Here is a 6,341-nt window from a genome sequence, read left to right on the forward strand (position 1 = left end):
TCTCTCTCTCTCTCTCTCTCTCTCTCCTCTATCTCTCTCTTCTCTGTCCATCATCCCTCAGTCCCTCTCTCTCTCCCTCTCTCTCTCTCCCTCTCTCCCTCTCTCTCTCTCTCTCTCTCTCTCCCTCTCTCTCTCTCCCTCTCTCTGATACATATTTCGCTTTCAACTTCCAATGCGCTGATTAATAATGGAAGCGGAGCCGATAGATGTATTCTCTTTTCAGCTAGCTAATGGGGCTGCTGCTGCTGCTGCTGCTGCTGCTGCTGCTGTGGGTAAGTGGGGCGCGGGTTAATGCCGAAGCCTTACCGTGCATATTTCTGCTCCCCTCACACAATAAATAAAGCACATCCTTTTGCATTTGGATTGAACTGACTCACAAACTTCAAAAATAAACACACAAACAAACAAGAAGAAAGTGACTCACAAACAAACAAGACAAAAAGTTGTGGGTTAGGGAAAAAAAATCTGTGATTCCCTTGTCGTCCGATGATAGAAGCAGTTTCTGCGGGCCCTGCTTTCTTCAAAACACACAGACACACACACTCATGCATGCACACACCCACATAAACACCCACGTACGCATGCACACACACAAATACGCACAGTTGTGCACTTACATGCACACACACACACACATGCACTTACACATACAACACACGCACACACACAAACACACACATAAAAAACACACACCACACAACACACACATACACGCACATGTACACACATATAGACACGCACACACACATACACACACACGCGTGCTTGCTTGCAAGCACGCCCACACACACACGCACAAACACACACGTGCATGCACGCACTCATAGAAACACACACGCACACACACACACACACACACACACACACACACACACACACACACACACACACACACACACACACACACACACACACACACACACACACACACAAACATTTGCATGCATACATACACACACACACACACACACACACACACACACACACACACACACGCACACACACTTGCGCATGAACACACACATGGACATAAGACTCATGCACTTACTCTCACACACACACACACACACACACACACACACACACACACACACACACACACACACACACACACACACACACACACACACACACATACAAACACAACACACACACCCAACACACATACACACATGCATGTACACACACATAGATATGCGGACTCACAAACACAAAAAATTGCATGCAGCCATACTCACACACACACACAACACACACACACACACACACACACATGCATGCACACACTCATAGACACGCACGCTCACACTTGCACATGAACACACACATAGACATAACACTCACACACAAACACACACACACACACACACACTCACACACTCGCACACACACACTTTCATGCAGGCATGGACACACACAAACACACATGCTAGCATATAGGCACACACACACCCAAAAAAAAATCACACACACACACACACACACACACACAAACACACAAAAACACAACACACAACACACATACACACATGCATGTAAACACACATAGACACGCACACACACAAACACACACACGCACACAAAAATTGCATGCAGTACACACACACACACACGCACACACACTTGCACATGAACACACACATAGACATAACACTCATGCACTTACTCACACACACACACACACACACACACACACACACACACACACACACACACACACACACACACACACACACACACACACGCATGCAGGCATACACACACACGAACACACAAACACAAAAAAAACACACACCCACACAAACACAATACACACACATACACACAAAACACACACACACACACATTGGCTGAGAGTGAGAAAATATATACAGATTCGATCTCCTGCAAGTATTCCATTAGAGGAAACATCTTCAAGTACAGCGATGGATCAGAGATATAGAAACACAGCAGCAAGACTGAGTTTGGTTTTGGATAATATCTGAGCCCCTGTGTTGAAAACACTTGAGCTATAGAGCCGGAGCCGGAGGCTGTGGGCTGACAGAGATGCTGGATGTGTCGGAGAGCTCAACGAGTGTATATGGGACTACTATAGGTTGACAGATGGTGGAGAGAACACAACAGGGGTGTCTGTCTTTTTTTCTTTAAGCGTCGGACTGTCAAAGTAGAATAAATCATGCAAACTTTGTTTCCCTGCAGTACTTGTCAGTATCCATTGTGAACATGAACAAGCCAATCAGAGGGGACGGAGCCTGCGGTTTTTTCCAAGATGGAGGAGCGACTTGTGACTCCACATATTCTCTGAACTATATGTAAGCCCAATGTTGAAGTTGTGAGTTCTCATTCTTTCACCTGGAAAAACGAATGGCATTGTAGTTGACAGACTTTGTACATAGATTAAGCTAAAACTCTCCAGCACTTTACCTCCAATTCGGACTGAAACATAAAACATTGAGTCCCGACACATTTCTATACAATCTCCATCCACTGACTTGGAGCTGCAGCCCCACTAGATTGAGAAGAAGTAGGAAACGGACCAGACGTGTGTGTGTGTGTGTGTGTGTGTGTGTGTGTGTGTGTGTGTGTGTGTGTGTATATATATATATATATATATATATATATATATATATATATATATATGTATGTGTGTGTAGCTGGTGGTTGAGTAGATAAAAGCATTTTGACCAAATGCGCAATACATTATCAATATGCATGGGGATTATGTGAGGATCTGTCTGAACGCACACACACACACACACACACATACACACACACACATACACCCACACACACAGGCACACATAAACAGACACACACTCACACGCTCTAACACACACACACACACACACACACACACACACTCACACACGCGCACACACACACACACACACACACACACACACTCAGACCCAGTCAGTGTGTGATGGAACAGATGTGAGGGCAGCAGTGTTATCTGTGTTTCTCGGCAGGAGCCCCCACAGGAACCTCCATACAGAAACAAACTATTTGAGGTTGCAGTATTTATCCCAGACTGTTTTCCGTCTCTGCCTCATCCGGCTAATCCCCTGCTTTTTATTTTTTAATTTTTCTCCAGTTAAAACCCCCGAGTTGAAAAACGGGTCGCGATAAACATGGTAGAAAAACAACTGGTTCATGGCGGAGAGACGGCCCTTTGAAGTCTCACTGACACATCCACCAGTTTAACGGGGACACAAACACACACACACACACACACACACACACACACACACACACACACACACACACACACACACACACACACACACACACACACACACACACACACACACACTTATGCAGAAAAAAAAGAAAAACACGTTATGCAGACGTTATCAGTTAAGTGAGGGGTGGGCGGTCAGGGTGCTAGTGGGGGGGGGGGGGGGGGTGGCAGCCAGGGGCAGACTGGGGAGAGGAGGTGATGCAGCACGTATGGGTGGGGCTTTAGGAAGGAGAATTCAAAAATCGTCTACAGAGCTATAGAATTTCATGAGCAAAAATGACCCAAATCTATGCAAAGGTAGCACAGGCGTGTACGTTAAATCTCCTACAGTCAGCAGCCAGCCCTTGTCTCTACACTAACTTCACTTTACTTTCAGAAACACAATGTCTGCTAGAATTTGGCCGTACTAAATAATACCATAGTAGCAAATGTAATAGTTCACAATATTTATGCAGGTAAATAGTACGTATGGACAGAGGGCGCACAATAAACGGACGAGAAATGCAAAAAAGAGAGAGAAAGAGGTATCGAGAGAGAGAGAGAGGGCGAGAGAGACTCTATTAGAGTAAAACTGTTTGAACAGTGCACATGTTGCTTCATGTTTGCTCGTCTAGTGTGTGTGTGGTTTTGTGTGTGTGTGTGTGTGTTGCCTGCTTTTGTGTGTGTGTATTTGTGTGTGTGCCTGCTTCTGTGTGTGTGCCTTCTGTGTGTGAGTGTGAGTGTGTGTGTGTGTGGTGTGTGTGTTTGCCTGCTTGTGTAAGTGCCTGTGCTTGTCCACCTCTGGTAGGTAGGTCTCAGGCGTGCGCACTCTTTGCATATTGTCGGGAGTGTCAGCGGCTGTCAGCGCCGCGCGAGCCGCTGCTGGAGAATTTGCATTACAATGAATCTTAATAGCCGCGCGCTGCATTGTATGTGACCTTGATTTATTCCCTGTATGAGCAGGTAAATAAAAACACTGCACAAAGAGAGAGAGAGAGAGAGAGAGAGAGAGAGAGAGAGAGAGAGAGAGAGAGAGAGAGAGAGAGAGAGAGAGAGAGAGAGAGAGAGAGAGAGAGGGAGAGGGAGAGGGAGAGAGTGGTGAATAAGTCTGGGAAGCTGGAAAGATGTTACCCAGTGGCTACTTTATACATTTGTCGTGTCGTGGAGGTCAAGGTAGAATGTATTGCTGGCGATGACAGATACACGATATCACCGGCTAATGGGCAACATCGCTGGGGCTCCACCTGTACAGAAAGGTGCCTGATCAATGATGTTTGTTGTTAACGCGAGCCTAACAAAGTAATGAAAACAGAGTCCCTGAGGAATGGTTAGAGAAAGGATTGATATCTTTTCTACTTCTTTGTTGGTATTCCTTTTGTTCATGCTGTAACAGCCTATAGGCCGCTAATCTCTACATATTTATGTAAATATATATGGGTATTTTGTGTATCTTGGAAACGGAATTGCTTGGATTTTACTTTGAGTGCAAATGATGGTTAAATATTAAGACAATAACAAACAATCAACCGACTTTAAACAACATTCTGTATGCTTTAAACCCTTGCAGTGTTGGGACGGAAAACACACAAGTAAGAGTGGCAAGTTAACAAATGTATCAAATGCACAATCAGAATGATGCACTGGGCTTAATTGATGTTTACAGTTTTATTTTTCAGATAATGTCATTTTTCATTTGTGAAACTCTTAAAAATGCAAAAAGTTTCTGATGCCAGCCTTCTGGCCAGACGGAATGATTTCAGTAATAAATCATCAAATGAATGATTTCCTCATTCAACATGCCATCCCTCGAGTTTCCATACTGTACGCTATTATACGGTCAAACAAATTCTCCCGCAGTGAAGAAAAGCCGGCACATATGTGTACACTCCCCAGAGAGACAAATAGAGCTGATATTTCTCACTTATTTACTCTGTCGCTGACCTCGCAAAAACAACACCCCCCTCCCCGAAATAAAAAAGAAACACCCAACAAAACTCAACGCAAATCAGGTGACAAAGTTAGCAATGGAAGGAGGAAGAGGCTCTCGCTCTGCGCTCTCGCTTCCTCCCCCCTCCTCCCCCTTCCTACCCCCCCCCCACCGACCCCTTCCCCCGGGGGAGCGCATAAGGCCACTAACGAGCTGCTGAAGCTGTCCCCGTGATGGATGAGTGTGTCTGCCAGATCAGCTGCGAGAAACGGGGACACTCGCGATCCAGCTCGCGTTGCCCCACCCCACCACACCCACCGCCTCCGCCTGCACCAGCACCGCGCCCCGGCCCCACTCCTGCACGCTAATCCAGATAGCTGCCTCCCTCAGCACACGCACACACGCTCACGCCCACACGCGCTCACGCACACGCACACGCTCACACACACACACGCTCACTCAATCAAACGCTGACGCACACACATCCTCACGCACACACGCCCGTGCACACACTCACTCGCGCTATAACCTGCCGCGCAGGAACCACAAGACGCAGGTGGCTTATGCAAAAATTGCCCCCAAAAGGTACAAACGCATACACACATACCCACACACACACACACACACACACACACACACACACACACTGCAACGCAGGGAGAGCATCCTTTACTGTAATCATTTAGCTGCAGTTATACGGCCGTTCATCACGCGCCCAGCTCGACGGCCCTGGCATTTTGAACCTGACAGGCTAAACGCAAGAGATGAGGAATGGATGCAGGAAAGAGGGGCGCGCTTTCACAATCAGAACAGTCCTCGTCGGCCACCAACAAGATGAATGGATGTGAACGCACCCACACCACGCTGCACCACATGAGAGCTTCTCCCCCACACACCCCCCGCAACCATCCTAAAAATACAAGGGACGCTTGTAGGTATTCTGAATACCAACCCCCCCCCCCCCTCCACCATGCAGAGGGGGGGGGAATGAAGAGTTGGACCTGACCAAGCAGAAAAGCAGTGGTGGGTCCCAGCGGGTCGCTGGGGGGTCCCCCTGCACAGCAGCGCCTGGGCTCGTGGTCACATTTACACCCTCATTTAGCACATGATGGAATGACCTCGTTGAGACGGAACAAATGAAAAGTGTGGCTGCTAAGTGGGGAGCGAGCAAGATTTATTGGCCCTCGGTGTGTG

This window comes from Gadus chalcogrammus, chromosome 1 (assembly GCF_026213295.1).
Source record: "Gadus chalcogrammus isolate NIFS_2021 chromosome 1, NIFS_Gcha_1.0, whole genome shotgun sequence".
NCBI lineage: Eukaryota > Metazoa > Chordata > Actinopteri > Gadiformes > Gadidae > Gadus > Gadus chalcogrammus.